At 40.0% G+C, this 23,486-nt stretch overlaps 1 long non-coding RNA gene across 1 annotated transcript; it reads right to left on the bottom strand.

Annotated features, from left to right (window-relative positions):
- Window positions 1-2,623: 2,623 nt before the first annotated feature.
- Window positions 2,624-16,380, bottom strand: LOC106570348 (uncharacterized). The gene is made up of 6 exons (XR_001320652.2): window positions 16,200-16,380; window positions 8,051-8,158; window positions 7,864-7,919; window positions 7,373-7,764; window positions 5,533-5,658; window positions 2,624-3,750 (listed from the first exon to the last, which is right to left on the bottom strand). It is a non-coding gene; the product is annotated as an uncharacterized lncRNA (long non-coding RNA).
- Between the last annotated feature and the right edge of the window lie 7,106 nt (window positions 16,381-23,486).

A 23,486-nucleotide genomic window follows, 5' to 3' on the forward strand; every position in this document is an offset into this window, starting at 1 on the left:
CAGTTACATGGGGATCAGGTCTATCCTGTCTGTCTTACTGAGTCATCGCGTGAATTGTTTTGTACACTGTTGTGTCAACACGCCTCTCCTTATCACCTTTAATCATGACAGCCTTAACATAAATAGAGTAGCTTTAGTAGATTTGGTTCTGTGTGCCGAGGTGGAATGGGATGGAATGTTTACTCTAATGTTCCAGCTTTTGTCTGTTTCTGATCTGCTTTAACCCCTTTCCATTGTTTCATTGCTCCACTGTCACCAGTCATTCACCAGTCCAAACGGTCATGTCAGGTTTTGTGGCCAGGTGTTAAATCAGGTGTTAAATGAGGTGAAAAGGAGACTGGACTGCCACTACTACTAGTTAAATCATTTACTTAATCAGAGTTAATTTGATAGCCATTGATTAACTAAACCACTCAATGGCTTTATTTGATCAGGGACTGTAAACCCACCTCTTGGACACCCTGACACTGTAGCTTAGATCTACCCACAGTATATCCTTCAATCAGACAATGACATCTTAGAGTGAGAAAATATCTATGTCCACTGTCATAACACAGTTATGTCTGCCATGTACAGACTTGTGTGCATAGAGGTGAAACTATTCCAGTGTGACTGACTGTCACCCCACACGTCTGACACTACTCAATCCTGCTTACATCCTGGTTGTGAAATATGTCTTCTCAACCCTGAAGACGTTGACTCGTTGGCAATGACACCAAACTGGTATGGATGGGGACATCTGCCAAGTTTTGTTGGAACATGAATTTGTTCTGCCCAACCCCACATTAAAGTACATACTTGTATTATTTATTTATAAACAGACAGTTTCTGCCTAACCCCTCCCAGGACATGTAAAGAGATATGGGGCCTGTTCAGGATGTAAAATTGCCTAGCGCTCAGACAGAAATGTATCATATAGAACAGAAATGATTGTCTGTCAAATAGAATAGATTACAGAATCATATCAGCTTTATTCAATCTATTTATATTTGCAACCTTTATAGTGTTTCATGTCACTGAATACACCAGTGTTGTCATATGAGGATTTTTTGACCCAGTTTGGAATAAAGAAATACTGAGATTATGGCTAGAAATGAGTGTCTATTGGTGCTGCATTAGTGTCTCAAAGAGAACAAACAAACACACAAGATAACGTGATTGAATAAATATTGCATTGTTTTAAAATTCTATTTCAATGTAATTCAATTTCAATATTTCTATAATTGTAACGACTGTCGTCTAATGGGGACCAAGACGCGGCGTGTGAAGTGCTCATTTTCACTTTATTAACTCAAAATCAAAACAAACAACAAAACGACCGTAAACAGTCCTGTCAGGTGCAACATACACAAAACAGGAAACAACCACCCACAAAACACAGGAAAAAACACCCCTACTAAATAGGACCTTCAATTAGAGGCAACGAGGAACAGCTGCCTCCAATTGAAGGTCAACCCAAGAAACTTAAACATAGAAATAGACACACTAGACTAAACATAGAAATATACTAACATAGAACATAAACCAAAACCCCCGAAACACATAAAACAAACACCCCCTGCCACGCCCTGACCAAACTACAATAACAAATAACCCCCTTTACTGGTCAGGACGTGACAATAATCAGTTTCAATATAGTAGATATTGCATCCATTTTCTGTGTATCATGTTAAAAAACCTCAATTTCAAGTTTACCAATCATTTATATATTGTATTTCTCAGATGCATTCAGATTTAGTTTTCAAATTCAGTTTTCAAATTCGGTTTTCAAATTCAGTTTCTAAATTCAGTTTCAAAACTGCTCTCAACAACATCCTGAAAAGTAGAAGAAAATGATACATCTATCTCCCTTGTAGCCAATCACAGAGTAAAACAGGCTACCACCTGAATTGTCTAAGAAAAGTAAGGAGAGAGAAAACCCCAATTTCATTTTGGCCAATTCCTCCTGACAGCTGGTGTAACTGAGTCAGGTTTGTAGTCCTCCTTGCTCGCACACACTTTTTCAGTTCTGCCCACATATTTTCTATAGCATTGAGGTCAGGGCTTTGTGATGGCCACTCCAATACCTTAACTTTGTTGTCCTTAAGCCATTTTGGCACAACCTTGGAAGTATGCTTGGGGTCATTGTCCATTTGGAAGACGCAAGCTTTAACTTCCTGACTGATGTCTTGAGATGTTGCTTCAATATATCCACATAATTTTCCTCCCTCATGATGCCATCTATTTTGTGAAGGGCACCAGTCCCTCCTGCAGCAAAGCACCCCCACAACATGATGCTGCCACCCCCATGCTTCATGGTTGGGACGGTGTTCTTCGGCTTGCAAGCCTCCCTCTTTTTCCTCCAAACATAACGATGGTCATTATGGCCAAACAGTTCTATTTTTGTTTTATCAGACCAGAGGACATTTCTCCAAAAAGTACGATCTTTGTCCCCATGTGCAGTTGCAAACCGTAGTCTGGCTTTTCTATGGCGGTTTTGGAGCAGTGGCTTCTTCCTTGCTGAGCGGCCTTTCAGGTTATGTCGATATAGGACTCGTTTTACTGTGGATATAGATACTTTTATACCTGTTTCCTCCAGCATCGTCACAAGGTCCTTTGCTGTTGTTCTGGGATTGATTTGTACTTTTCGCACCAAAGTACGTTCATCTCTAGGAGACATGGACATTTTCGACTTGGAAACTCATTGTAGAAATATGAGCTCCTTCCTGAGCGGTATGACGGCTGCGTGGTCCCATGGTGTTTATACTTGCGTACTATTGTTTGTACAGATGAACATGGTACCTTCAGGCATTTGGAAATTGCTCCCAAGGATGAACCAGACTTGTGGAGGTCTAGAATTTTTTTCTGAGGTCTTCTCTGATTTATTTTGGTTTTCCCATGATGTCAAGCAAAGAGGCACTGACTTTGAAGGTAGTCCTTGAAATACATCCACAGGTACACCTCCAATTGATTCAAATTATGTCAATTAGCCTATCAGAAGCTTCTAAAGCCATGACATAATTTTCTGGAATTTTCCAAGCTGTTTAAAGGCACAGTCAACTTAATGTAAGTAAACTTCTGACCCAATGGAATTGTGATACAGTGATATGTGAAATAATCTGTCTGTAAACAATTGTTGTAAAAATTACTTGTGTCATGCACAAAATAAATGTCTTAACCGACTTGCCAAAACTATAGTTTGTTAACAAGAAATGTGTGGAGTGGTTGAAAAACTTGTTTTAAATGACTCCCAACCTCAATGTATGTAAACTTCCGACTTCAGCTGTATATACTGTTTCTATACTATTCTACTGTATCTTAGTCCGTTCTGCTCTGACATCGCTCATCCATATGTATATAGTCTTAATTCATTCCTACTTAGATTTGTGTGCATTGGGTATATGTTGTGTAATTTGTTAGATATTACTTGTTAGATATTACTGCACTGTCGGATCTTGAAGCTCAAGCATTTCACTACACCCTCAATAAAACTGCTAATCACGTGTATGTGACAAATAAAATTGAATTTGAACATCCCTGCTCTGTCTTCCCATTGCTTCTTGTAAACATATATATATATAAACATGTAGACATAGACATACAAAAAATAAATTCACAAAACAATTAAATTATAGAACATTTCTAGACAACAAAAACACGTGTTCTACTTTTTTTTAAGGATATTGTTTGGTGTGTTGTTCGATTCCTCCGCTTCATTTTGCACTGTTCGGATGTTTGACTATTTCTGGTTCTCATTCCCTTGTTTGCCTTCTGTAAAAAAACAGCAAAAACAAAGGAAAAAGCCATTTAAAAACACACCTTTGTCACATCAGGCAATTTAATGTGAATAAAACAATACTTTTCAAAACGCAGGTTGACACAAAGCACCAGCTTTGTTTGCCATAACTACTCGGGCGTTAACATGCTCGTCTGAACAAGGAAACTTCAACATGCTCATCCGAACAAGGACATTTTCGACTTGGAAACTCATTGTAGAAAAATGAGCTCCTAGTTTCCCACTTGAATGCATACCAGAATCAACCAATAAGAAGCTCTACGCAAATACTTTAAGTTCATTTGAACTGAGGTTAAGAATTTCCGATTGCATGTGAATGCGACATAAGTCCTACATGATTGTGCTCAAGTGCTTTTGAAGTCAAGCAATTCTTCAACCAATAATGTTTTAGCTAGCTAGTTAAGCAAGCTAATGTTGCTAATAATAAAGTTATCTAGCTTGCTAAGCTTGCTAAGCAAAAACATAGGAAAAAGCCATTTAAAAACAATGGTGATTGAATTTTCCAAGCTGTCAGAAATCAAACATACTACAAAATAATGCAGTTTGTTAATTATGGTCAAACTAGCTACATGGTCAAACTAGCTACATTATGGTCAAACTAGCTACATTAGCCACATTGATAAGTTTGTAATTGTCTAAATCAAGTTGGTTGTAATCTTTTGGTTGAAAAGGTGATAGACCAGTGTTGAAACGTGAAAACTCGGGAAACAACACTTTCTCAGAGTCTCCCCACTTGTAATTAGTGGAAACGCAATCTCTAGAGTGATGAATCACGCTTCACCATCTGGCAGACCGATGGACGAATCGGAGTTTGGCCGATGCCAGGAGAACACTTCCCTCCCCAATGCAGGTGAAGGGAAATCTTAACGCTACAGCATACAATGACATTCTAGACTATTCTGTGCTTCCAACTTTGTGGCAACAGTTACATTTTTTATTTTATTTAACCTTTAAGTAGGCAAGTCAGTTAAGAACAAATTCTTATTTACAATGACGGCCTACCCCGGCCAAACTCTAACGACGCTGGGCCATTTGTGCTCTGCCCTATGGGACTCCCAATCACGGCTGGTTGTGATACAGCCTGGAATCGAATCAGGGTCTGTAGTGATGCCTCTAGCACTGAGATGCAGTGCCTTAGACCGCTGTGCCACTAAGGAGCCCTAGTTTGGGGAAGGCCCTTTGCTCTTTCAGCATGCCCCATGCACAAAGCGAGGTCCATACAGAAATGGTTTGTCGAGATTGGCCTGCACAGAGCCCTGAATTGGGTTAGCTAAAATGCAAGCCCCCCCCCCCTCCCCACCCCACCCCACACTTGACGTTAATTTGACAAACTGTATCCTTTCTAGTCATGACTGTGGAGGACAGACTTTTGCCCAAGTCTGCTTCATCTACTGCACGGACAGATTTTGGGCAGAGTTGACCCTCTAGCTTCGCCTCTTTCTCACTGCCCTAATTAAACAATTTGTACAACTTCCGGTGATCAGAGATTAAGTCAGGTGGAGAGGATTAGTGAGATATAGAATCACGAATGTAGAAATAGAATTCACTGCCAAATAATAGGTTGTGTCTGGAATCCTCCAACCAGGATTTCTAAATAAACAGGGAATTTATTGAAAGTTCCATGAATTTTGCAACCCTAACCCTGACACTGTCATTATGTAGTTGCTTTCTACAGGTGCTGCAGAGCAGGGGAAATGCACCCAACTCTATACCATTATTCCATGCCATAAACATACATGTCAAGCTTTTAAAGTTACCTTTTCTACAGACAGGTTTGGTTGCTTGGATGTCCAACGGGTGGCTATTTCTTCCTGATATGCATTGTGTACCTCTTCCTCCATTTTCTTTGCATTCTTGTACACCTCAGCCCACTTTTCTTCTGTCTAGTGGACAAACATGTCAAAGTATGGTAATAGATTGTCAGAAATCAAACATACTACAAAATAATCCTGTTTGTTAATTACTTACCACAATTCCACACTAACTGTAAATGTATGAATTTAACATTTGTTTTCATTTAATATCAAATGTCTCATCCATTTCATCTGTTGCCACAGACTGTGTCCAGGTGGATAGAGAAATGATCTGAGAATATTCTTATGAACTTAATTTTATTGGTCATTTAACAATGGTTATTATTTGTTGAATTTTGTGTGCACAGTAATGTTTTGGCCTTAATGTATGCTATCAATTATGTACAGTGCATGTGTAAAGTATTCAGACCCCTTCCCTTTTCCACATTTTGTTACATTACAGCCTTATTCAAAAATGGATGAAATACATTTTGTTCCTCAATCTACAAACAATAACCCATAATGACAAAGAAAAAACAGGTTTTTAGAATTTTTCAAATATATTACAAATAAAAAACAGAAAAACATTATTTACAAAAGTATTCAGACCCTTTACTATGAGACACGAAATAGAGCTCAGGTGCATCCCATTTCCATTGATCATCCATGAGATGTGATCATCCATGAGATGTTTCTACAACTTGATTGGAGTCCACCTATGGTAAATTCAATTGATTGGACATGATTTGGAAAGGCAAACACCTGTTTATATAAGGTCCCACAGTTGACAGTGCATGTCAGAGAAAAAACCAAGCCATGAGGTCAAAGGAATTGTCCGTACAGCTCCGAGACAGGATTGTTTCGAGTTGCAGATCTAGGGAAGGGTACCAAAATGTCTGCAGCATTGAAGGTCCCCAAGAACCCAGTTATTAACAAAAAAATGTACTGACTTATACTTTATTTCTCAAGAAAAGCAAAATTTTTATTTTTTTTTGGTTTCTATTTTTTAACATTCTCTCGTCATTCTTAAATGGAAGAAGTTTGGAACCCCCAAGACTCTTCCTAGAGCTGGCCGCCTGGCCAAACTGAGCAATTGGGGGAGAAGGGCCTTGATCAGGGAGGTGACCAAGAACCCAATGGTCACTCTGACAGAGCTCCAGTGTTCCTCTGTGGAAATGGGAAAACCTTCCAGAAGGACAACCATCTCTTCAGCACTCCACCAATCAGGCCTTTATGCTAGAGTGACCAGACGGATGCCAATCCTCAGGAAAAGGCACATGACAGCCCGCTTGGAGTTTGCCAAAAGACATCTACAGAGTTCTCCGACCATGAGAAACAAGGTTCTCTGGTCTGATGAAACCAAGATTGAACTCTTTGGCCTGAATGCCAATCGTCACATCTAGAGGAAACCTGGCACTATTCCTGCGGTGAAGCATGGTGGTGGCAGCATCATGCTGTGGGGATGATTTTCAGCGGCAGGGACTGGGAGACTAGTCTGAATTGAGGGAAAGATGAATGGAGCAGAGTACAGAGAGATCTTTGATGTAGTGTCATACCCAAGAAGACTCAAGGCTGTAATCGCTGTCAAAGGTGTTTCAACAAAGTACTGAGTAAAGGGTCTGAATACCAATGTAAATGTGATATTTCAGTTTTTTTATTTTATAAATTTGCTAAAATAAAAATGTTTTTGCTTTGTTATTATGGGGTATTGTGTGCATATTGATGAGGGGAAAAAACTATTTTATACATTTTAGAATAAGTCTAACGTAACAAAATGCACTGTACATTGACATTTTATTCTTACCACGTCTGCAAAGCACTTCCCACGATGGATTGTTTCACTTGGCAATTTGATTTGAAAATCAAACATATCTTTCAAAGTGTTTGCAAACAGATGCAGGCGCTCATCTTCATAGGCATAGACCTTGCGATCCTCACAAACCAAAACAACCAATTGGGAACACTCTGCTTCACAAAAAGAAAAGTCATCTATTGCTCCAATTACCACCATTTCCATACTCTCTGGAAGGTAGGACCATTTCCAATCATTCAATTCCTCATGTTCTCCTGCATAGACTGTGTTATCTAGGTTTCCAAATCTTAACATTTGGGAACCTTCTTGCATGTTGAGGGACAATTTCTTATCCCCATATTTTTTCACGACTTCTTCAACACTTTTTATGAATGCCACAGCCCCTGTAGTAATAGGAACATTAAAAAAGTTCTAAAACTACTAGTCAAGTGCAATCTAGAAATAATTTTAGGGTAAATAAATGTTTTGACTACTAGGCCTACCTTTTTTCTCCACACACTGCAGGAAATCGCTCCTCATTTGCATTTCTTCAGTTGACCTACATGGAATAAAACTGATCAGTTATGAATATATTGAAAAAGTATCAATAACTGTCCTGTGAAGTTATTTGGTACTCATATTTCATGATTTACTCCTTAAGTATAGTTGATACAAATGAATCATCCTTACCTATTTGCCATGATGTCAGCTGCTGGGTTTCTGATGAGATGGAATGGCAACGGTGATGATGGCAAGTTCAAGGTTAAATTAATATTATCCACATGGCAGTCATTGACACTGAAATGCATGGATATTGCATCGATAAATAAATAAAACATTCAAGTTAAATGAAGTAAAAAAAACTATATTTACGTTTGAAGATACTCGAGTTGTGTTGAATAAATGGCAAAAATAAGGTATGGGTGACTGTTTGTACTGTATCTTTCAGTCTTGGCCTTTGGAATAGAGAGCATGTGTGTACTATGGGGCCTTTGGAATAGAGAGCATGTGTGTACTATGGGGCCTTTGGAATAGAGAGCATGTGTGTACTATGGGGCCTTTGGAATAGAGAGCATTTGTGTACAATGGGGCCTTTGGAATAGAGAGCATGTGTGTACTCTAGGGCCTTTGGAATAGAGAGCATTTGTGTACTATAGGGCCTTTGGAATAGAGAGCATTTGTGTACTATGGGGCCTTTGGAATAGAGAGCATGTGTGTACTATGGGGCCTTTGGAATAGAGAGCATGTGTGTACTATGGGGCCTTTGGAATAGAGCGCATGTGTGTACTATGGGGCCTTTGGAATAGAGAGCATGTGTGAACTATAGGTCCTTTGGAATAGAGAGCATGTGTGTACTATGGGGCCTTTGGAATAGAGAGCATGTGTGTACTGTGGGGCCTTTGGAATAGAGAGCATGTGTGTACTATGGGGCCTTTGGAATAGAGAGCATGTGTGTACTACGGTTGGAGCTGCTGCCTGACACTTCTCTTCGGCAGGAAGGTAACCAGTCTCCGAAGGGAGACTGCAAAGTCCAGGCACAGTTTCTCTCTTCGCTTATGGAGTGAGGGCAGTCAGTGTTGTAGTGGTCGGTATACAGCAGGTATATGCCATAAACCCACTTATTTTTCAGAAGGCACTGCATATAGTCACTTCTTAAACCTTCACGATGCGTATCAAAGGAGTGTAGTGGAGGTATACACCGTATCAACTAACAAGGCTGATGGAACAGATCAGAATGTTTAGCTTAAAGGGATACTTCAGGATTTTGGCAATAAGGCCATTTATCTACTTCCCCAGAGTAAGATGAACTTGTGGATACCATTTGTGTGTCCAGTATGAAGGAAGTTGGAGGTAGTTTAGCGAGCCAATGCTAACTAGCGCTAGTGCGATGACGAAGTCTATTGGTATATGCTAGTATTCACCGCCAGGCCGGTGCCGATTTTATTGATTGTTCAGCAGTCTTATGGCTTGGGGGTAGAAGCTGTTGAGGAGCCTTTCGGTCCTAGACTTGGTGCGCCGTTACCACTTGCCGTGCAGTAGCAGAGAAAACAGTCTATAACTTGGGTGACTGGAGTCTCTGACAATTATATGTGCTTTCCTCTGACACCGCCTATTATATAGGTCCTGGATGGCAGGAAGCTTGGCCCCAGTGATGTACTGGGCCGTTCGCATTACCCTCTGTAGTGCCTTACGGTCAGATGCCGAGCAGTTGCCATACCAGCCGGTGATGCAACCGGTCAGGATGCTCTTGATGGTATGGTGCAGCTGTAGAACCTTTTGATGATCTGGGGACCCATGCTAACTCGCGATTGAGATTGTGTCATCTGTGGATCTGTTGGGGCAGTATGCGAATTGGAGTGCGTCAAGGGTGTCCTGGAGGTTGCTGTTGATGTGAGCCATGACCAGCCATTCAAAGCACTTCATGGCTACCGACGGGGCGGTAATCATTTAGGCAGATTACCTTTGCTTCCTTGGGCACTGGGACTATGGTGGTCTGTTTTGAAACATGTAGGTATTACAGACTCGGTCAGGGAGAGGTTGAAAATGTCAGTGAAGGGCCTCCCGAGGGGCGCAGAGATTCTGGGTTCGAGTCCAGGCTCTGTCGCAGCCATCCGAGTCCAGGAGGCCCATGGGGCGGCGCACAATTGGCCCAGCATTGTCCAGGTTAGGGGAGGGTTTGGCTGGCAGGGATATCCTTGTCTCATCGCTCACTAGCGACTCCTGTGGCGGGCCGGGCGCAGTGCACAGTGACACGGTTGCCAGGTGTACGGTGTTTCCTCCGACACATTGGTGCGGCTGGCTTCCGGGTTGGATGGGCATTGTGTCAAGAAACAGTGCGGTTTGGTTGGGTTGGGTTGTGTTTCGGTGGATGCATGGCTCTCGACCTTCACCTCTCCTGAGTCTGTACGGGAGTTGCAGCGATGAGACAAGACTAACTACTACCAATTGGATACCACGAAATTGGGGAGAAAAAAAGGGGTGAAAATATGAAAAAAAAGGAAAAAGAAATTGTCAGTGAAGACACTTGACAGTTGGTCCACGCATGCTTTGAGTACAAGCCCTGGTAATCTGTCTGGCCCAGTGGCTTTGTGAATGTTGACCTGTTTAAAAGGTTTTGTTCACATCAGCTACCGAGAGTGTTATCACACAGTCATACAGAACAGCTGGTGCTCTTGTGCATGCTTCAGTGTTGCTTGCCTCGAAGCGAGCATTAAAGGCATTTCGCTCGTCTGGTAGGCTCGTGTCAGATAGTGCAGCTTACGTCTGGGTTTCATTTTTGTAGTCCGTAATAGTTTTCAAGCCCTGCCACATCCGACGAGTATTAGAGCCGGTGTAGTAGGATTCAATCTAAATCCTGTATTGACGCTTTGCTTGTTTAATGGTTTGTCTGAGGGCGTAGCGGGATTTCTTATAAGTGTCTGGATTAGTCTCCGCTCCTTGAAAGCTTCAGCTCTAGCCTTTAGCTCGATGTGGATTTTGCCTGTAATCCATGGCTTCTGGTTGGGATATGTACGTACAGTCACTGTGGGGATGACGTCGTCGATGCACTTATTGATGAAGCCAAGGGCTGAGGTGGTGTACTCCTCAATGCCATTGGATGAATCCCAGAACATATTCCAGTCTGTGCTGGCAACACAGTCCTGTTGTGTAGCATCCATGTCATCTGACCACTTCCGTATTGAGCGAGTCACTGGTACTTCCTGCTTTAGTTTTTGCTTGTAAGCAGGATTCAGGAGGATAGAATTATGGTCAGATTTGCCAAATGGAGGGCGGGGGAGAGCTTTGTATGCATCTCTGTGTGTGGAGTAAAGGTGGTCTAGGATAGTTTTTTCTCTAGTTGCACATGTGACATGCTGGTACAAATTTGGTAAAACTGATTTAAGTTTGCCTGCATTAAAGTCCCCGGCCACTAGGAGCGCCACTTCTGGGTGAGCATTTTCTTCTTTGCTTATGGACTTATAGAGTTGGTTGAGAGTGGTCTTACTGCTAGCTTCGTTCTGTAGTGGTAAATAGACGGCTACAAATAATATGGATGAGAACTCTTGGAAGATAGTGTGGTCTACAGCTTATCATAAGGTACTCTAACTCAGGTGAGCAATACCTCAAGACTTCTTTAATATTAGACATCGTGCACCAGCTGTTATTGACAAATAGACACACACCCCCACCCCTCGTCTTACCAGAGGTAGCGTCTCTTTTCTGCCGGTGCATGGAAAATCCCGCTAGCTCTATATTGTCTGTATCTTTGTTCAGCCATGTCTCGGTGAAAAACTATTCAGACCCCTTTTCACATTTTGTTACGTTACAGCTTTATTCTAAAATGTATTACATTTTTCCTCATTCATCTACATGCAAAACCCCCTAATGACAAAGCAAAAACAGGTTTTTATTCATGTAAAATAAAAACCGAAATATCAGATTTACATAAGTATTCAAACCTTTACACAGTACATTGTTGAAGCACCTTTGGCAGCAGTTATAACCTTGAGTCTTCTTGGGTATGACACTACATGCATGGCACACCTGTATTTGGGGAGTTTCTCCCATTCTTCTCTGCAGAATATCTCAAGCTTTGTCAGGTTTGATGGGGAGCATTGCTGCACAGCTATTTTCAGGTCTCTCCAGAGATGTTCGATCGGGTTCAAGTCCGAGCTCCGGCTGGGCCATTCAAGGACATTCAGTGACTTGTCCAGAAGCCACTCCTACGTTGTCTTGGCTGTGTGCTTAGGGTCGTTGTCCTGTTGGAAGGTGAACGTTTGCCCCAGTCTGAGGTCTTGAGCGCTCTGTAGCTGGTTTTCATCAAGGATCTCCCTGTACTTTGCTCTGTTCATTTTTGCCTCGATCCTGACTCGTCTTCTTTGTCACCTCCCTGACCAAGACCCTTCTCTCCCGATTGCTCAGTTTGGCCGGGCGGCCAGCTCTAGGAAATAGTCTTGGTGGTTCCAAACTTCTTCCATTTAAGAATGATGGAGGCCACTGTATTCTTGGGGACCTACAATGCTGCAGACATTTTTTGGTACCCTTCCCCAGGTCTGTGCCTCGACACAATCCTGTGTCGGAGCTCTACAGACAATTCCGTCGACCTCATGGCTTGGTTTTTGCTCTGACATACACTGTCAACTGTGGGACCTTATATAGACAGCTGTGTGCCTTTCCAAATCATGTCCAATCAATTGAATTTACCACAGGTGGACTCCAATCAAGTTGTAGAAACATCTCAAGGATGATCAATGGAAACAGGATCCACCTGAGCTCAATTTTGAGTCTCATAGTAAAGAGACTGAATACTTATGTAAATAAGGTATTTCTGGTATTTATTTTTAATACATTTACAAAAATTCTAAAAACCTGTTTTCGCATTGTCATCATGGGGAATTGTGTGTAGATTGCTAAGGATTTTTATTTATTTAATCAATTTCAGAATACGGCTGTAACGTAACAAAATGTGTAAATGTCAAGGTGTCTGAATACTTTCTGAAGGCACTGTATATGTCAGCAAAAATAGCTGTAAATAGCAGAATAGGTATTGTTTTCCGTTAGTTTCCTCCAATCAGGGTAGGGATGGTAAGGTAGGGGGGAAAAGTATAGTGTACAGTGTCTTCAGAAAGTATTCACACCCCTTTTATTTTTTCCACATTTTGTTGTGTTACAGCGAATTTAAAATGGATTAAGTTGTGATTTTGTGTCACTGGCCTGTACACAATAACCCAAAATGTCAAAGTGTCTTGATTCAAGAAGTATTTGACCCCTTTGTTATGTGAAGCCTAAATAAGATCAGGAGTAAAAATGTGCTTGAGTCACATAAGGCCAGGGAGGTTTTCCAATGCCTCGCAAAGGAGGGCACCTATTGGTAGATGGTAAAAAAAAACAGACATTGAATATCCCTTTTAAGTATGGTAAAGTTGTTAATTACACTTTGGATGGCGTATCAATACACCCAGTCACTACAAAGATAGAGGTGTCCTTCCTAACTCAGTTGCCGGAGAGGAAGGAAACCGCTCAGGGATTTCACCATGAGGCCAATGCTGACTTTAAAACAGTTACTGTACAGAGTTTAATGGCTGTGATAGAAAACTGAGGCTGGATCAACAACAATGTAGTTACTACACAATACTAACCTCAATGAGAGAGTGAAAAGAAGGAAGCATGTACAGAATGAAAAACATGCATTCTGCTTGCAATAAGGCACTTAAGTAAAACTGCAAAAAATGTTGCAAAGAAATTCACTTCATGCCCTGAATACAAAGTGTTATGTTTGTGGCAAATCCAACACAACACATTACTGAGTACCACTCTTCATATTTTTAAGCATGGTGGTGGCTGCATGTTATGGGTATGCTTTTCATCAGCAATGACTAGGGAGTCTTTTTAGGATGAAAAGAAACAGAATAGAGCAAATTACAGGCAAAATCTTTGAGGAAAACCTGGTTCAGTCTGCCTTCCAACAGACACTGGGAGACAAATGTACCTTACAGCAGGACAATAACTTAAAACATAACTCCAAATATACACTGGAGTTGCTTACAAAAACGACATTGAATGTTCCTGACTCGCCTAATTACAGTTAAGACTTAAAACGGCTGTCTAATAATGAATAACAACCAACTTGAGAGCTTGAATATTTATTTTATTAATAATGTGCAAATATTGGAAAATCTAGGTGTTATTACTTTTAATAAATGTGAATTATTTTCTAAAAAACTGTTTTTGCTTTGTCATTATAGGGTATTGTGTGTAGATTGATGAGGGAGATGTTTTATTTAATACATTTTAGAAGAAGGCTGTAACATAACAAAATGTGGAAAAAGTCAAGGGGTCTGAATACTTTCTAAATGCGCTGTATATCTTGAGCCCCAGCCTTCCCATCATGCACTGTTGATGTCACGTGCTCTGTCCGCCCAGCAGAATCCGCGTTGGGCTTTGTGGCCCAATGGCCTCAAGAACTCTTCAGCCAGATCCTCCGACCTCCAAGCACACGCACCTCCGTTGCCGTATTTGTTCTCCACCTCCTACTTTAATCTCAGACGACCACAAAGCATTTTCTGTTATTTTTCTCTGCTAGGATAATCCATGTAAGTAGCCACCATAATGTTAGTCAGCTAGCTAGCTCAATTTTAGTTTTTACTTCTGACACCAACGTAATGACCTTGATAGATCATAAATAAAATAATGTCCGCAACGGAGGATCGTGTTCTCGAATTGAACGGTTTATTAACAAGAACCAGCCGTAGCCTACGTCAAATAAATTAGTGTTCAAACAACAACGGGTATCCAACTCTATCAGGACATAAAAAAGGGAGCACAATGGAAACATAACAGTATAACAGACCCTGTGGTCCCCAGACCCCTACCCAGCCCCCTGCACAGCCAACCCCACTTTCCACAAACCACAAGTACGCCTGACACCGAAACATCCCAGATATTCCTTTGATTGTCTGGATATACAGACATTCCTGTATATAGCCTCGTTGTGTTACTTTGGATAATTTTTTACTTTAGTTTATTTGGTAAATATTTTCTTAACTCTTCTTGAACTGCACTGTTGGTTAAGGGCTTGTAAGTAAGCATTTCACAGTAAGGTCTACACTTGTTGTATTCGGCACATGTGACAAATACAGTTTGATTTGATTTGATTGGCAGACAGCAGGGTGACTGCCATGATAGAGCCTGCAAAACCTAGATAACTGTTAATGTGCACCAACAACACACAATACAAGAACGTCAGAACACAGGCGCACAACTGTCCGAGCGGGTCGCTAAAGAATTATCCGAGTTTCCCGCTTTAACTTTTTTGGGATAGGGGGCAGCATTCGGAATTTTGGATGAAAAGCGTGCCCAAAGTAAACTGCCTGCTACTCAGGCCCAGAAGCTAGGTTATGCATATCATTGGTAGATTTGGATAGAAAACACTCTAAAGTTTCCAAAACTGTTAAAAGAATGTCTGTGAGTTTAACAGAACTGAAATGGCAGGTGAAAATCCATCCAGGAAGTGCTATTATTTTGAAATTTGTGTTTTTCCATTGAAAGCCTATCCACCATTTAAAGGGATAGGACCCAGATTCTGTTCTCTATGGCTTCCACTAGCTGTGAAGATTCTTTAGACATTGTTTCAGGCCTTTATTCTGAAAAATTAGGGGGAATGAACAGTTTCAATGAGAGGCCAGTGAAAATTCCCCAACCTGTTTGGTGCGCAATCCCGAGAGCGTGCCTTTCGTTGTTTATCTTTTATATTGACGACGCTATTGTCCGGTTGAAATATTATCGATTATTCAGGCTAAAAACAACCTGAGGATTGATTATAAACATCGTTTGACATGTTTCTATGAACTTTACGGATACTATTTGGAATTTTCGTCTGCCTCTTGTGACCACATTTGAGCCATTGGATTACTGAACAAAACGCACCAACAAAATGGAGGTGTTTGGATATAAAGAGGGACTTTATTGAACAAAACGAACATTTATTGTGTAACATGGAATCTTGTGAGTGCAACCATGTGAAAATCATCAAAGGTAAGTGATTAATTTTATTGTAAACTAATCCATAAGAAGTTTTAATGCAGCACAACAATTTGAGGGGTTTGGCCTCAGGTCAAAACAGCTAAAGGTGGTTTGCTGAGTGACGAGATGGCCAATCCCCTCTATAAACTAAGTTATATGGAAAATGTTTCTAGCTTGTGGAACATTGCCTACTCGCCTTGTTAGCATGAAGTATGTCAAGTTGTATTGTACAAATCACCACGATACAAATCACCAATAATAAAGTGTATCATAGAAGATAAAATAGAGAATAACAAACATGTAATTAATAATTATTTTGGTCCAAATGGCAACTTACCGAAGCAATTGAGACTCAGTTGTTGGCTGTGCCCTAACACCAGGGACTGAACACTGGGTTTCTTCTCTCACCTCTCTCCATCGCTGTCTGCCAGAAGGAAATGATCCAGTTTTGCATGCTTGTATCAGGTCATTCGCAGTACTTCCCTTGCAGCAAAAGTGTCTGTCATGTAGAAACAAACTAACCTGTTTGGCCACATACTGTAGTGTCACGCCTGCTCCCACTTTCCACTCCCTGGCGCTCAAGCGCACCAGGCTGCCCAATATACAATGAGTGTACAAAAGCATCAGCAGTTTTTCTGTTGTTATGTCAGTCACTGACAGTCAATCAATTAGCCATGTCAGCCAACAATTTTTTAGATTGGTAAATGAATCTAGCCAGCTATCTAAACTTGTACGAATCATGGCTGAATACCGACTGGGCACACAGTGCACGTGCCAAGGGGCCCAGCAAAATGTGTAGAATTACAGGTAATTAGCTTTAAATAACTTTCTCTCTGCTGTCGGGGGGGTGTGTGTGACTAAAGTGTTTTGCTCGCGAGGTGGGATGGCAGAGCATCAATACACTATGAAGATATCAATAAGTGATATCTGTACGGCCCGTAGGCTACACCACTGCTGTTTTCATCATCTAGTTTTTCAAAAGTATCTGTAATCTGATTAAAATATTTTTTCTGGTAACGGATAACAGTTACTGTTTTTTTGGGTAATCCATTACATGTACATGTAATCCATTACACCCCAATCCTGAGTGTGGCCCAACGGACCTCGGACCTCGATGAAGACCGAATGCAGCCCTGGGGCAAAATGAGTTTGACACCTCTGCCATAGAATAAAATGTCCTATGGGGATGTTCAAAATGGCCACCAGTTCAGGTAGCCTGTGTGTGACCTTTTATCGGGGGTCTCCAACCTTTTCTAACTTGAGAGCTACTTTTAAAAACTTCAACATGTTGCAAGCTACATTTCCCTCCTAGCTTTCAAATAGGCATATTCTTCTCTTCTCCTCTCCTGTGCAACTATTCCCCAGGTCCTTAGAGTACAAGAGAAAGTAATGTTTTCTGTCAATATACCTGGTAAAATGAAGGTTAATAAACCTCAAATCAGATTTTTTCAACCAAATTCTGTTTAATATTTTCCCAAATTAAGTTCAATTGAATTTTTCCAGGTTAAAAAAAAGAAAGAAATTAGTTGTTTATAGAGAAACAATGAAATTGGTTCTGAGTCCATGTCAATGCTTAAATCACATCAGAAGACACTTTTTGAGGGGTCTGGAAGAAAAGGAATACATTTAGATTTGAGTGTAATTCCCCTTTAATTGCGCATAAGGCCAGTGAGGAATGTGCCATCAAATGAGCATATCTAGCAATAGTTCTGTACTGCTGCTGCTCATTCCATTGCAAAGTTTGCAAATAACAAATAGATACAAATGATATACTTACAGATGATATACATCTGCAAGGTAAGCCGACGTTGCAGCTCACATCAACTGGCTACACAGCGATAGACAAATGGCACCACACGAACAAGACGGGCAATATTGCAAAAAATGTATTGGCAGATAGTGTTAGGTTTGGCTTTTAAGTCAATAGTGGCTAACCAGGGGTGGGATAATGTAAATGTTGTGTTGATTAGATAGTAGCTGGGAGTTTGTGGTATCTGATACTTGTGAGATTTGTTTTTGACAGTTTGCGGTGGAACAGGTAAAAATTGCATGTACTTTGATAATTGTTTGGTGAGCTACTCATAGGTGGTCTGCGAGCTACTGGTACAATCAACCTGTTGGAGACCCCTGCACTATTTGCTACTTACCGTTTGTATCTTGTGCTTGTTTTGCGTTACAGTTTTAAACTTCTAATTAAATCTACCAAAGATATCTCTGGCCTGGTTGTTGGAAGATGTAGTGTTTAAGAGTACATGGAACTGTACTAAAAAAGCACTCAATGGTATCAAGGCTTTAGTGAGGACAGCACAACGGGGTATGTTCCATGTTTAATTTCAAAATAATTGATGGCAAAAATAATGAAAATATTCACATACATATCACAAACACTCATGGTCTCTGTACAAAGAAATATACATGCAAAAGTAAATAAACAAATAATGTGAAATAAAACCATTTAAAAGTCATAATACATATGTATAAAATAGGATGAGATGGGACAAAAAAAGAAACAGAAAAAAATACATCCAATCCACATTCCCATGTTTCAACCTTTGTACAACTTTACTAAAATCGATTAATAAATAAATTAAAGGACATTCATTGTATGGGACTGTACAGGTGTTCTGAGAATGGGCCTCTCTCTCTTTCCCTTCACCACTCCCACAGCATCCCTCTCTCTCATCTAGAAAGAAATAACCCAGTTTTGCATGTTCCTAACAGATAAATCAATATACTTCCCTAACAGCAGGGACTGGACACTGGGACTCTTCTGAGAGACTGGAAGAAAAGAAACAAATCAAAAATCAACTACATCGATCTAGCCATAAGTGTCATGTAGAGCGCGACCCCAGAAGGTTAGGTTACCTAAAATTAGAATTACAATTTGTATTTATTTCACCTTTATTTAACCAGGTAGGCTAGTTGAGAACAAGTTCTCATTTGCAACTGCGACCTGGCCAAGATAAAGCGTAGCAATTCGACACATACAACAACACAGAGTTACACATGGAATAAACAAAACATACAGTCAATAATACAGTAGAACAAATGAAAACAAAAAGTCTATATACAGCGAGTGCAAATGAGGTAAGTTAAGGAAATAAATAGGCCATGGTGGCGAAGTAATTACAATATAGCAATTAAACACTGGAATGGTAGATGTGCAGAAGATGAATGTGCAAGTAGAGATACTGGGGTGCAAAGGAGCAAGATAAATAAATAAATACAGTATGGGGATGAGTTAGGTAGATAGATGGGCTGTTTACAGATGGGCTATGTACAGGTGCAGTGATCTGTGAGCTGCTCTGACAGCTGATGCTTAAAGTTAGTGAGGGAGATATGAGTCTCTAGCTTCAGAGATTTTTGCAGTTCGTTCCAGTCATTGGCAGCAGAGAACTGGAAGGAAAGACGACCAAAGGAGGAATTGGCTTTGGGGGTGACCAGTGAGATATACCTGCTGGAGCGCATGTCCTATGGAGACACTCAAAATGGCCACCAGTCCAGCCATTATGGCTTCATTGACCTGAATTGGGAGGGCTGTTCTACTCATTCTAATTCTATGGTGATAAGTTAACACCCCAATAGGGTTATAGGTCAAATAAAGAGGACTACCACCAGTTTCCTCGATCTCAAGTGCAGCCGTGTGAGTCTGTCGTCGTGGTGATCGTGGCTGGAGATTTGTCTCTCCCCTGATCATTGTTGCGGTTTCTTTTTTTCTTCTTTTATTCTCTTTTCTGTTCATGCACAACAGATGTCTTCATAAATAGTTGCATAAAATGTTAAAACCGCAACATTTCACATGATAAGAATGGGAGAAACACAACACAGTGAGTACATTTACAATATTCTGTCTTCCTCCTCATTCACTTTCCATTTGATTGGCTATATCTGCTGCCACTCAGGCTCGGTCCCCCAATTGGCGATCTACTACATTTCATTTGCAGGATTCTTTAGTCTCACTTCCAAGAAGATCCTCAAAAGCAGGCGGACATTTTGAAACGGGATGGACAGAAGGCAGTTAGAGTCTATTTACAAAGTAAGGCTTAAACATCTTAAATATGCACAACACAATTTTGCATCGTATATGCACAGATTTGTGCCTATGCACGGTTGATAAACGAGGCCCCTGGTGTGCAAAGCACTTAGAGACTTACCCAGAAAGACAGCTGTAATCGGTGCCAAAAGGTGCTTCTACAAAGTGGTAGTTTAGGGGTGTGAATACTTATGTAAATATTTCTGCATACAGTGCCTTCAGAAAGTATTCATACCCCTTGACTTATTCCACATTTTGTTGTTACAGCCTGAATTCAAAATGTATTAAATATATTTTTGTTCTCACCCATTTTACACACAATACCCCATAATGACACAATACCCCATAAAGTGAAAACATGTTTTAGAAATGTTTGCATATTTTTTGAAAATTAATTACAGAAATAATATTTCAGAATATGTCTCTTGTGAAAATTGAGATGTGGTACATATATTATGTTTTTCAATTTCTGAAACATTTGTAATAATACTTGTGAGTTGTAAACATGTTCTTCAGAAGTTATAATACAAATACATATTTTGATTTAGTTCAGCATTGAGTTATTGTTTTTTTACATGTAATCTAAGATCTTCACAACCTAATACATATACAACTATTTTCATTCCCCCCATGGCTATATAAACTGAACTCTAGGTTTAATTTGCGTTATAATAATGATTTACAAATGAAAAAGTCAATAGTTAATGCATATTATGTAATTGTTGATTCAATTATTTTTCATTATTTAGCCTATTTTCTCAACTGTGATCCATGCGTTTTGGTTTATAGGTATGCTCTGCTAGTCCTAAATCCAGAAGTGATAGAAACAAGGATCTATTTCCCAGAAACTAATATTGTATATCATTTGTAACTCCCATTATCATGGTTCAATGATATGTGGTCCATTCTGTGGACTGAGAATAAAAATACTTTGCACAACACATACATTTAGATTATCTTAGAGTTGTAAAACTACATGTAATTTACCAAAGTTCATGTAATTGTCTGTAGTTCTTGAAATTAGAGAAAATAAAGGTCATCTAGAGAAAATATAGTAATTAATACATAAATAGCTTAAAAAATCTATATATATTTATTTGTTCATCTTTATATACTGTATGTATCCATATTGTTGGAGAGGGGAGGGGCAGTTGAGTGAGCTGGGGCCTTTTATGGCCCTGCCTCTGGGAGCCTGTCTGCTTGTTACATGATGAGTGAGTGAAAAAGGGCCTACCTGTAAGATATTTTGTGCTACAAACATACTTCTATTTGAAGAGGTTTTTGGACCATTCAGGGATCTACTATCAAACAGTCATGAAATCATAAAAAATGAATGTCTACACTAAAGAATGTGAATTTGGTTATAAAAATACTTGTTGACACGTTATATGCATGAAAATAAAGATGCTTAAAATATGTGACATTTTTGAGACATTTTTGGACACTATAGGGGCCTCCTAGGCCCTGTTATGGATACATGTCTATAAAGATAGGTTGGTATAAGATATCTGCTCCATTTTTGGGTCCCATGTTGATAAGATGTTGGGGAATCACTGGAGGGGAATATTGCCCAACTGAGCATCTCAGTGTACATCTCAATAAACACAATAGGTGTTTTGTTACATTTCAGTCTTCTGTGATGTATTTGAAGTGGCATATTGGGGTGCAAACTCAAAAATGAATACATTTAAACTATATCTGACATTTTACTGTTGTCTTCTTTTTTGAGTCCATAACCATGTGTGTGAGGTGTACACTTTTGTTTCAGGGTAGATTTGTTTAAGACTATCAAGAAACACTCTGTGTGCCCCTGATTTAGCCCAGTGCATTAAAAGGTTATTCACTTTTAAGGTATAGGGGGCAGTATTTTCATTTTCAGGTGAAAAGTGTGCCCAGAGTAAACTGCCTAATACTTGGGCCCAGAGTCAAATATTTGCATATTATTAGTAGATGTGGATAGAAAACACTCTGACATTTCTAAAACTGTTTGAATGATGTATGTGAGTATAACAGAACTCATATGGCAGGCAAAAACCTGAGAAAAATCCAACCAGGAAGTGGGAAATCTGAGAATTGTAGTTCTTCTTTTGAATCCCTATCGAAACTACAATGTCTGTGGGGTCACGTTGCACTTCCTAAGGCTTCCGTTGGCTGTCAACAGCCTTTAGAAACGTGTTTCATCCTTCTCCTGATACTGGGCAGAAAATAGGAGCTCAGTCAATGAGTGGACTGCCTGGGACCAGTGAGTTGTTTTCTGCGTGGGCACGTCTGGCGCGCTGCTGCTTCTTTTTCCTCTGTAATGAATACCCTAAGGATTGATTGTAAACAACGTTTGACATGTTTCTACGAACGGTAATGGAACTATTTGACTTTTCGTGTCTGGATTTACGCTCCTGCGTTATGCCTTTGGATAGTGATCTGAACGTACAAACAAAACGGAGGTATTTGGACATAAATATGGAGTATTTCGAACAAAAACAACATTTCTTGTGGAAGTAGGAGTCCTGGGAGTGCATTCTGACGAAGATCAGCAAAGGTAAGAGAATATTTATAATACTAATTCTGAGTTTAGTTGACCCCAGAACTTGGCGGGTATCTGTATAGCTTGCTTTGATGGCGAGCTATGTACTCAGAATATTGAAAAATGTGCTTTCTCCGTAAAGCTATTTTAAAATCTGACACAGCGGTTGCATTAAGGAGAAGTATACATATAATTCTTTCAATAAATGTTGTACATTTTAGCAATGTTTATGATGAGTATTTTTGTAAATTGATGTGCACATTGACCGGAAGTTTTGGTGGGAATACATTTTCTGAACATCCCGCGCCAATGTAAAATGGGGTTTTTGGATATAAATATGAACTTTATCGAGCAAAACATACATGTATTGTGTAACATGAAGTCCTATGAGTGCCATCTGATGAAGATCATCAAAGGTTATTGAATATTTTAGCTGTATTTTTGTTTTTTGTGATGCATGTCTTTGCTTGGAAAATGGCTGTGTGGTTTTTCTTGTGAAGTTTATGTCCTAACATAATCTAATGTTATGCTTTCGCCGTAAAGCCTTTTTGAAATCGGACAATGTGCTTAGATTAACGAGAAGTTTATCTTTAAAATGGTGTAAAATAGTTTATTGTTTGAGAAAATGAAATTATGAGATTTTTGCTGTTTTGTATTTCGCGCCATGCTATTTCACTGGCTGTTGAATAGTGTGTCCCGCAGGTGGGACGGTCACGTCCAACCTAGCCCATAGAAGTTAAAGGGGTATAATGGATCTGTTGTCATAAGTAAAGGGCACATCTTAAAGAGTACAATTACCCTTTCAAAAAGAGGATGGCGTGATTGATTGAGACAGCCACCCCAGGAGATCTCACGAGAACACATAAAAACAGTTTTCTGACATTTCTTTGTTGTTGCTGACCCTACATATGGAATTGCCCGAGAAGTCATTTTGCAAGTTCAGAGGTCATGAGATCCTCGGACGCCACAGGACCCCACTATTTTCAGACAGTTGTTTCACTCGATAGCGTGAGAACATCAGGACGGGATGTACATAAATGGACATAACCACGTGACAAATAAAATAGGTC

The sequence above is a fragment of the Salmo salar genome, chromosome ssa14, assembly GCF_905237065.1.
Source record: "Salmo salar chromosome ssa14, Ssal_v3.1, whole genome shotgun sequence".
NCBI classification, from domain to species: domain Eukaryota; kingdom Metazoa; phylum Chordata; class Actinopteri; order Salmoniformes; family Salmonidae; genus Salmo; species Salmo salar.